General features: G+C 33.7%; 1 protein-coding gene across 1 annotated transcript in view; it reads right to left on the bottom strand.

Moving 5' to 3' along the window:
• Nucleotides 1-5,325: 5,325 nt before the first annotated feature.
• LOC150096510 (uncharacterized) overlaps nt 5,326-11,924 on the bottom strand; it is an 88,528-nt gene continuing 81,929 nt past the window's right edge. Inside the window, exon 4 of the transcript XR_016549791.1 lies at nt 5,326-5,457. The gene's annotated coding sequence lies outside the window, so the exon portion shown is untranslated. The remainder of the gene's footprint in view (nt 5,458-11,924) is intronic.

Genomic DNA, 11,924 nt, shown 5'->3' with positions numbered 1-11,924 from the left:
CACACACACACACACACACACACACACACACACACATATATATATGTCTATTCCATCTGTCTCTAATTGCACTATTTGTTGAGAATGACACAGACTGCAAAAGCCTCTGTATATAACAGCCTTCATCAGGTATTCATTAAAGGAAGAGTATAGTAAAAAAACATTGACGTATCTAAAAAACTGGGAATTACAGGTAAAAATTGCAACACATAATTGAAACAAAAACGTTGTATTTTTTCAAGTTGTTCTAACTGGCGCGCTATTGTTTATTGCATGTGTGCGTGCAGGCTCTCGTGAACGCCAATACTGAATAACTGCAGTATGACTATCTGGGATGTTATAACTTAAATTGCTGTTTAAGTGTTCAGGATTCAGGATGATTTCCCTGGATTTTACAATTTTTCTTTCGAACTCATCACCACAGCGAAAAATATTTTCTGATTTATCCCAGCAAACGGAGTGACTTTGGAGGTCATCATTAGGATTGTTTGAAAAAAGAACATGACTGGACAACGCAGTTGCACGTGATATTTTATAGTAGATGTCTCTCTTATGCTCCTCTATACGTTGTTCAATAGATTTGTTGGTTTGTCCAAAATAAGGGATATTGCAATCGCAACATAATTTATATACACCTGGATATTTTTTAGGTTGTGATGAATAGGTTTTGGATGGCTGATAAGAACGGATTTTTGGAAGTATGGTGAAGAACGTCCTGATGTTGTATTTTTTGAGGACCTTAGCCAATTTGTTAGAGACTGTGCTAATGTATGGGATGGAGATGCTACCTTTAAAATTAATAGTTTCTGTGGTGCACTGCCTAGGAGGATCCAGAAGAAATTTCTTAATCGTTTTTTCGGAGTATCCATTTTGTTTAAAGATAAGAGAGAGGTGATTTATTTCTTTTTGGAGTTCATCTAAGGTAGATATAGTTCCAAGTTTCTGTGGTGGGAAATGATGAGAATGACTATGCAGATATCTATTGGTATGAGTAGGCTTTCTGTATATAGAGATTTTTAATCTTTCAGAGCTTCGTATAATCATTACATCCAGGAATGGTAAGGAGTTATTTTGTTCTAGATCAGCAGTAAATTTTATATTAGGATGTTGGTTGTTAAGATGATGAAGAAAATCCATGAGATGTGCGACCTTGACTCAATATAATGAAAATATCATCAACATAACGTTTCCAAAGTTTAGGTTTAAATGAGAAGGAAGATGCAGCTTTCGTTTCAAAATCTTCTAGGAAAATTTAGCTTATTTTGGACAAACCAACAAATCTACTGAACAACGTATAGAGTAGCATAAGAGAGACATTTCCTACAAACGATCACGTGCATTATCCAGTCATATTCTTTTTTCAAACAATCCTAATGAATGATCTCCAAAGTCACTCCGTTTGCTGGGATAAATCAGAAAATATTTTTCGCTGTGGTGATGAGTTCGAAAGAAAAATTGTAAAATCCAGGGAAATCATCCTGAATCCTGAACACTTAAACAGCAATTTAAGTTATAACATCCCAGATAGTCATACTGCAGTTATTCAGTATTGGCGTTCACGAGAGCCTGCACGCACACATGCAATAAACAATAGCGCGCCAGTTAGAACAACTTGAAAAAATACGTTTTTGTTTCAATTATGTGTTGCAATTTTTATCTGTAATTCCCAGTTTTTTAGATACTTTAATGTTTTTTACTATACTCTTCCTTTAATGAATACCTGATGAAGGCTGTTATAAGCCGAAACTAGTTGTATTATTCTCATTAAAACTTTATAAGTTATCTCGGTTTAAGTCATTAAATCTATTTAAAAAAAAAATAAATAAATAAAATATATATATATATATATATATATATATATATATATATATATATATATATATATATATATATATATATATATATATATATATATATATATATATATATATTCTTTTCTTTGTTAACTTCTCCCAACTACCTTCCCCATGCACTTTCTTTTTTTTTTTTTTTTTGAGATATTTATGGATAGGTTAATTATATATATATATATATATATATATATATATATATAATTAAAAACCACCTTAGAGTTACAAAGAAATATTCGGCTTTCTCTTAGGTCACTTCATCCCTTGATACCTCGACTGTATGGTCTCCCCAAGATTCACAAAAATAACTGTCCACTCAGACCTATAGTTGAGGGCATACACTCTCCCACTTATAATCTCTCCAAATATCTAGCGAGTTTTCTAAGAAATCTTTCTGGAATTTCCTCTTCACATATTAAAAACTCTGCAGATTTTGTTTCTAAAATCAAGGACATCAAACTTAAAAAAACAGATTTAATGGCCAGTTTTGATATTGTTTCTCTCTCTCTCTCTTTACAAATGTACCTGCTCAAGAAGTCCTCGATCTTCTCAAGAACAAATTATCAAAAAAACTCTTTGCTCTTCTCTCCCATTGCATAAAGTCAGGATACTTCAAATATGATAATAAGATCTACTTACAAAACTCAGGTCTGGCTATGGGCAGCCCACTCTCTCCGATTCTTGCGGATATATTTCTCAACGATTTTGAAGAAAAAGCTATTAACTCCTTTCACTTTAAACCAAAAGTCTGGTACCGCTATATTGATGATATTTTCCTCGTCTGGGAAGACGGTGTCAATAACTTCTATTTATTTTTAGACCACCTAAACAAGTGCCATGAAAAAATTTCTTTCACCTTCGAACTGGAATCAGATGACTGCCTTCCCTTTTTAGACCTCAAACTTACCAGATGTGCTGAGAGCATTAAAATCTCAATTTTTAGAAAGCCTACTCATACTGACAGATACCTTCATGCTTCCTCCCATCATTATCCCCCACAAAAATGTGGTATTATTTCCACTTTAGCTCACCGAGCCAAATCATTACTTGCAGAAGAAACAGAAATTGAAAATGAACTCCGTTTTCTTAAAAAAACGTTTATTAACAATGGTTTCTCTCCAAAGAAAATTGACAAATTTCTTTCCCCCAGGCACTCAACTACTTCTGAAGATCCCTCTTCCTCAAGAGCCTTCATCTCCTTGCCTTACATCAGCTCTCTTTCACCAAAACTGGCCAAGATTCTCAAGAAATTTAACTTCAAAACGTGCTTCACTACGCTTCCAAAACTTCGTTCATTACTTAGCAAACATAAACAGAAACATCTTCCTACAAGAGTGTACAAGATTTTATGTGACTGCGGAAAGCCATACTATGGACAGACTGCTAAATCCATCCTTCTACGTTTGGCTGAACACCGTAGAGATATCTCCTATAACAGGACTAGAGCTAGCGCTCTCTCTAGCCACGTTCTCTTTTCAGCTAACTCAGACGAAGGCCGCCAGCACATTGTAAACTGGACTCAAACTTCTAACATCCATGTGTGCTACGATGAACTCGAAAGAAAGATTGTTGAATCTAGAGAAATTTCTCTAGATTCCTCTCATATCAACAACAGCCTGAGTTACAATCTCTCTGACGCACACGTTGCTTCTGTTCAGTACTGGCGCACTCGCGACAGCGCGTAGTATTCGTTTGTTTGGAACTCATACTTGCATTTTTTTCAAACACGCTACTGTCTTTTTATACTTGTTCTGTTAGTACAATTTTAAGTCTCTGTAAGTTTTTATATACTTCTTTGATTGTGATACCTGAGGATGTTCATGTAACGAAACTAGTAAACTAGTAGTATCTTTTTTAAATATATCTTTTTATCTCTCGGTAACAGTCATTAAACCTTTATATATATATATATATATATATGCAAAATGGAGTAAAAACCAGGTTTAAAATAGCTTGGTATCTTTAACATATATTATATCCAAGGTAAAAAACTTTCTACATATATATATATATATATATATAAATATATATTTATAAGATTAAAATTAACTGACTAGAACCCGAGAAAATATAACAAAAACCTTTAATAAATCACGACTAGTTTCATTGGTATTCCGACTTCTTCAGGTGAGTAAGAAATAACATAAGACATATAAAAATAACAAGGTAAAAAACATGGACTTTTCCAGCTTATTAAAAAGAAGCAGAATAGTAACAGTCATATTTGAATAGGTGACCGCATGCTACTGTTGGCAAGAGTAGAATGTGTGTGACAGCTAATTTTATATCGCCAGTATTGGATTACTGCTCTATGGGAATCAGGCAATTTGTAGCTTAGATTGTTGTTCAAGTGTGAAGGGTCCAGAACTATTTCTTTTGATTCTATAATACGTCTTTCAAATTCATCCTTGCAGATATATAAAGTGGCCGTTCTATTTTTCTAATATATATATATATATATTAAAAAGAATTGAATGACTAAAACCGAGATTTAAGTAAAAAGATTTTAATATTAAAACATGACTGGTTTCGGCTTGTAACATTATAAAAGAAAGAAAAAAGAAAAAAAAAACACTAAAACACTGAAGCTTAAATAAACTATGAACAACACAGATTTTTTTACTTAAATCTCGGTTTTAGTCATTCAATTCTTTTTAAAAAAAATATGTATGTTAACCGAATCAATGATCATTCTTGGATATATATATATATATATATATATATATATATATTTTAGTTACATTAATTATATATATATATATAATTAGTTACATTACATATAAAATCATTAGTTACATTTACTTGGTGATTAGGTATGTTCATCTTTTTTTGACTGACTGAAACCGAGAAACTAGATAACAAGTAGTTAATTTAGTTTACAAGTCTGTTTTGGATATATATATATATGATCATTAGTCTCCAACAGTTATATATTTATAAATATAGTTATATATATATATATATGACTACTACTATAAACTCGGGGTTGGGATATGTTCATTTTTACTATTAACTGACTTAAAACCCGAGAATTATAACAAAATGAGATTTATTTGAAAACGCAACATGTTTCGTCGAGATTGACTTCATCAGGCGTTAAGAACATAGAAAGGTATTAAAAGACACTGAAAATAACATTGAGACACTCTAAAGCTATACAATTATAAAGTTATAATATTCGACTGTGAATTACAGTTATTATGAACTTGAGCTATAGTCCGTGTTAAAGTTCTATTGTTGTACACTTATGCGTGTGTGGAACCACGCGATCTCCAGTATCTGATAGTAGAGCTGAAAGAGTCAGGCAAATTATAGCTGAGATTATTGTTCATATGAAGCGGGTCCAAGGTGATTTCTTTTGACTCCACAATGCGGCGTTCCACCTCATCATGGCAAATGTGTAGGTTCGAAGTTGGTGTCCAATTTATCTCATGTTGGCGGCTTTCGTTGTTCGTGTTTATTGAAAACAGGACATGGCCCGACAGAGCAGTTGTTCTGGTTCTCTTATAAGCAATGTCTCTCTGGTGCTCCTCGAGACGTAGTAGGATAGATTTCTCCGTTTGCCCATAGTAAGGCTTTCCGCACTCACATGTGACCTTGTATACACCTGAAAATTGTAGAAGGTTGTGAGATTGTTTATAGTTGTTGAAACGTGATCTTATTTTTGGCAGAGTCGAGAAGCACGTTTGTATGTTAAACTTCTTTAGGATTCTATTCACCTTTTTGGATAGTGTGCTAATATATGGCAAGACGATATGACCTTTGGAGTCGTCCTGTGTCTCTACGTTGCTACACTGACGGTGGGATAATTGGTTGTTAATACTTTTTAAAGAGTAGTCATTGTTTTTAAAGGTCCATTTAAGATGTTGTAGTTCTTTTTTTAGTTCTTCTTCATCTGACAGTACAGATCTTACACGATTCGCAAGAGATGATATAATACCCAACTTTTGCGCTGGATGGTGATGTGAGGACGCTTGCAAATATCTGTCCGTGTGTGTTGGCTTTCTAAATATACAGACTTTTATTGATTCAGGCGTCTTGGTGAGTTTAACATCTAGGAAACAGATGGAACTATTTTCTTCAATCTCCATGGTCAATTTTATATTCTGATGGAGGTTGTTTAAGTGGTTGAGCAACCTGTGAAGATTCTCAATAAATCTCATTTTGTTATAACTCTCGGGTTTTAAGTCAGTTAATATTAAAAATGAATATTTTTAATATTACTTGGTCTTGCACTACCTGTAGGATCAGCTAGTCTTGCATCACTTGCAGGCGCAAACTTGACATTTTTGTCTGTTTGCTTATTTGGGAAAAATGGAGTAAAACCAGGTTTAAAATTGCTTGGTATCTTTAACATAATTATACCCAAGGTAAAAATACTTTATACATCTATATCTCCTCCTGAGATTTTTATTTAATAAGGTTAAAACACCTTATGGCAACTTGTTTTGGTAAAATACTTACAAGCTCTGTATTACTAAATCTTGGTATTTCTAGCCTAGCTCCCACTGATGAGGCCTCAAAAAAGGTCGAAACCGGTCTGGGTAGTGGCCCCTTGCCTTTAATACAAAACATCATACATCCCCTTCTTGGAGATGTGTTTTGGCATTAAGGGTAAATATTAAGATTAGTGATCGGAGCTTGTTCCACATCTACCACGAGTTGCCTTGGTCTTGCACTACCTGTAGGATCAGCTAGTCTTGCATCACTTGCAGGCGCAAACTTGACATTTTTGTCTGTTTGCTTACTTGGGAAAAATGGAGTAAAACCAGGTTTAAAATTGCTTGGTATCTTTAACATAATTATACCCAAGGTAAAAATACTTTCTATATATATATATATACACACATACATATATACAGTATATATATATATATATATATATATATATATATATATATATATATATATATATATATATATATATATATATATATATATATATATATATATATATATAAAATCATTAGTTACATTTACTTGGTGATTAGGTATGCTCATCTTTTTTTTGACTGACTGAAACGAGAAACTAGATAACAAGTAGTTAATTTAGTTTACAAGTCTGTTATTATAATGGCACAATGTTTTTGTTTTTTGTTTTTTTTAAATTTGCTTTAAGAAGTTGTTTTGACGAAACATGTTGTGTGCTTCATTAAATTAACATGTTATCTATTTTCTCGGTTCAGTCAGTCAAAAAGGTTGAATATATGTTAAAGATACCAAGCAATTTTAAACCTGGTTTTACTCCATTTTTCCCAAGTAAGCAAACAGACAGACAAAAATGTCAAGTTTGCACCTGCAAGTGATGCAAGACTAGCTGATCCTACAGGTAGTGCAAGACCAAGGCAACTCGTGGTAGAGGTGGAACAAGATCCGATCACTAATCTTAATATTTACCCTTAATGCCAAAACACATCTCCAAGAAGGGGATGTATGATGTTTTGTATTAAAGGCAAGGGGCCACTACCCAGACCGGTTTCGACCTTTTTTGAGGCCTCATCAGTGGGAGCTAGGCTGGAAATACCAAGATTTAGTAATACAGAGCTTGTAAGTATTTTACCAAAACAAGTTGCCATAAGGTGTTTTAACCTTATTAAATAAAAATACCACGAGTTGCCTTGGTCTTGCACTACCTGTAGGATCAGCTAGTCTTGCATCACTTGCAGGCGCAACCTTGACATTTTTGTCTGTTTGCTTACTTGGGAAAAATGGAGTAAAACCAGGTTTAAAATTGCTTGGTATCTTTAACATAATTATACCAAAGGTAAAAATACTTTCTACATCTATATCTCCTCCTGAGATTTTTATTTAATAAGGTTAAAACACCTTATGGCAACTTGTTTTGGTAAAATACTTACAAGCTCTGTATTACTAAATCTTGGTATTTCTAGCCTAGCTCCCACTGATGAGGCCTCAAAAAAGTTCAAAACCGGTCTGGGTAGTGGCCCCTTGCCTTTAATACAAAACATCATACATCCCCTTCTTGGAGATGTGTTTTGGCAATACGTAAATATTAAGATTAGTGATCGGAGCTTGTTCCACCTCTACCACGAGTTGCCTTGGTCTTGCACTACCTGTAGGATCAGCTAGTCTTGCATCACTTGCAGGTGCAAACTTGACATTTTTGTCTGTTTGCTTACTTGGGAAAAATGGAGTAAAACCAGGTTTAAAATTGCTTGGTATCTTTAACATAATTATACCCAAGGTAAAAATACTTTATATATATATATATATATATATATATATATATATATATATATATATATATATATATATATATATATATATATATATATATATATATATATACAGTATATATATCATCAGCTAACGCCCATTATTCCCTTATAGAGGTGAGGCCGTTTTAGCCCTATATAACTTTTGGGAGACTGAGTAGGCAGTTCCATCTCCACTGGTAACCATTCAGAGATAGCTGCCCAAAGCTATCGCTAATTAAGCGGCTTGCAGTGAAGAGATGGCTAACAAGTGTCGCCATCTCGTGGTACCTAAACCTAACCCAATATTTTTAATGTCTGAAAATAGTGGGATTCTGTGGTCGATTTTCTTGAGTTTACGAGACGAAAAACTCGTCCCGTAAACGAAACCATCTCGAGTTTCCGGGAGGAAAAGCCCACTTGCCGTGCAAGAGATCAACTAACTCGATAACCAGTAGAAAAAATGACCTTAGAAAAAGCTTTTTTAGTCGGCAACTAAAATCGAACTAGCGAAGCTCTTCTTCGTGCGATTTAATGCTGAGGAGTGCAAACACCACTTCCACTGAGCTACATAATTATTACTGTTATTTTAGCAGCTAGAAATGCATCTAGTTACGAAGTAAACAAATGAACGCTGAACGATCCACATGCACAAAAGTGTGCATTACTATCTGAATAGTGTGTTGCAAGAGACCAACTTCGTTGCTATTGGCCAGTACGTAAGCATGTTCATTATTTTATCCTAGGTGTATTTCTTGGTATTTTCCGCCCGAATTTTTGAAGCGTTTCTATTTAAGAACGTGTTCACTGAATAAAAATGGCACATGAATAATTTTAAAAATTCAGATATATTTATGCCCATTCGTACGACGGCTCACCGAAAAATTCGCGATAGTCCGCCGAGCCGGTCTTCTCCTTCCCAGTAAAAAAGATTTGATCAATTCTAGTAGCTGACTAGAGGAACTTCGTCTAGGCCGTTTTTTCTGCCGATTTCCGAGTTAGTTGGTCATTTTCAGGCCAGTAGGGTTTCTTTCTTCTTCCCAGAACATTGAGTTTTAAAACCCCACATCTTAGAAACCTCTACCCTACATAGCGCAGGGAGTCAACTGCAAGTGCTATCCGCGGTAGATGACCAACCACACTCACCGAACGTGACAGTAGATGACACAGGATAATATGTAAAAACTGCCATTCGTCGGCCGACACATTAATTCGAGTTCCAGGAATCGAGTGAATCTGCCAAAAACTTTCAGAACCAAGCTTCACAACATAGATTTCCATGGGAGAATAGCAATATGTAAGCCTCACATTCAGGGCCGTTTCTACATTTTGCGAGACCCTGTGCGAAATGGAAAAGCGGGGTCTCTGAAAGTTAGTAACATTTATGGAAATTTTAAATGGAAGAATATCTTGTTAATTAATTGATTAAATCAAATATGAAAAATATTTATGCACATAAATAAACAAGTATGCTCTTTAGCATCAATTTAAGTAAAGGGAAAAAATTAGTTAAAAAATAAATGTGTTTGTATGTACATGATATATTATTTTATTATGTAAGTACACATTATCGTATAAATACGCTAGAACAATGATTTATTTAATAATATAAATAATAATATAAAAATATGAAAAAATTATCCATTTTTACTATAAAGAATGAAATATATGTTTAACAACTTATAAGATTTAAAAGAAATCTTAATATATTAAATTTTATTTAACCTAATGGGCTTATCAATAAAATCATTTATAATGCTATCAAAATTCAATTTTTTTGCAATTTCATGCTCTATAGATATTATTGCAAGGGACGACAAACGTTCTTGAGACATAGAAGATCGCAAATAGGTTTTTATTAATTTTAATTTGGAAAATGACCTTTCTGCTGATGCGACCCTAACTGGACTGGTCAATAATAATTTAAAAATTGCTGCTACTATTCGTCTTAAAACATTTCTTAACCGTTCTGCTTCAAATTTTATGACATTTTGATTTGTTTGATCAATTGTATTGTGATTTTTTAAATTACATTCCATTTGTATCCATGAATACATGCATTTCATGTGCACTGGATTTCGTTCGTGCGACTTTAATCTTTCACTTAATGTCGCCAGTCAGAAAAGCCATTATTAGATAAAAAATTATAGTTGGAAGAGTTTGAATATACAAGCCATTTTCTGTTTTGCTTCTCTCCGTTTGCAATTGTCCTAACATAGTGAGCTGTGGAAAAACACCTCTTGTTGTCATTATTTAGAAAATCATTTTCAGTACGGAGGAGACGGTGGACCACGTTGTACAATTTGTGTTAGTGTTGCGTTGTTCAAAATTTTGGCCAATGTTGCTGGATCATCAACAGTAAATAGTTCACCTTCCTCTGGTGTCTCAGTTTTAGAATCTTCAATACTCATTGTTTGACCAAATGCGTCATGTTCTCCGCTTCCTTTGAGTATTTCAGAACTCTCATTATTAATTAATGTTGAAGCAGAAGAACTGTTTGTAGTTATTTCAGAACTCCCGTTATCAACTGGTATATCTGAACAAATATAGTTCAACAAATAAAGTTGAACAAATAAAGTCTGAACAAATAAAGTTGAACAAATAAAGTCTGAACAAATAAAGTTGAACAAATAAAGTCTGAACAAATAAAGTTGAACAAATGAGTTCAACTTTATAAATTTAAACAGTGAATTTCTTTGACGTTCCTAATTTTCTTGTTTTCGTTTTCGTTTTTCATGTCCACTTGTGTATTTTCTTCCATAATAATCTCTCTCATGGCTAGTCATACTCTAGAATTAAATACGATAGATTAATTATAAAATAAGTTAATAAATTAAAACAAAATTACTTACCTGATAAATAAAATATATCTAAAATAGATAATATTAGAAAATAAATAAATCTAATATAGTTGAAAACTCCTATTAAAGAAAAATTCTGATGTCGGATAACCTAAAACCAGTTTACAAAATATATTTTTTAAGATGTTTTGCAAGTAATGTCACATAAAACAATTTGCCATGACAGTATGTGTATATACTTACTTGTTCATAAAATCATAAACTAAAATCAAAATCTCCTTAAAATTATTAAAAACACCTGTTTTAAAATGCACTTTTCTCTATTTAACACTATGTTGTACGATATTGTTATATATCTTGAGTAGTTTCAACTACTACCGCTCTAGCACTACGATCTTATTCCGCTTACTATAACAATAGTTGGTTGTAAAATTATATACATCTATTTTTCTATATAATAATTACAATATTAATTTATATAATAATTAAAAAAATAATTGATTTTCTTTTTTCAATTTTGTTGCGTTTTGTGGGGCCCTGTGCTACCGCACACCCATGAATACGGCCTTGCTCACATTACTAGAACCAACATGCAGCGTCGTCTTCAGTGGTGCAAAAAAATTTTACGGTGGGATGTGGAGGCTTGGAAAGCTGTGTTATGGTGCGACAAATCACGCTACACACTTTACCGACTCGACTGACGAGTATAGGTGTGTCGGATGCCCGCTAAACGTTACCAGAGTGCGTAAGCCCAACTATGAAATTCGGAGGTGGCGGTGCGATGGTATGGTCCTGTTTTCCTTGGTTTGGTTTCGCTCTGGGGTGCCACGAATATTGAACTCCGAGAGGTATCTAAACATTCTGGACAACGCAATGCTTCCTATTTTGTGGCGTTTATACGGAACTGACCATTGTCTCTTTCCGCAAGGCAATGTACCTTGTCATAGGACTGCTGCTGTAACTGCGTGTTTGTAACATGAACGTTACCACACTTGACCAGCCTCCACAGAGCCCTGATCTCAACCCTATTGAACATCTATGGGATGAACTGGAGCGCC

The sequence above is a fragment of the Typopeltis vanoorti genome, chromosome 18, assembly GCF_054136105.1.
Source record: "Typopeltis vanoorti isolate ZY-2024b chromosome 18, IOZ_Tvanoo_1.0, whole genome shotgun sequence".
Classification (NCBI taxonomy): Eukaryota; Metazoa; Arthropoda; class Arachnida; order Uropygi; family Thelyphonidae; genus Typopeltis; species Typopeltis vanoorti.
Note: the sequence above shows the minus strand (reverse complement) of the source record. Positions and strands in the feature narration are given on the sequence as shown.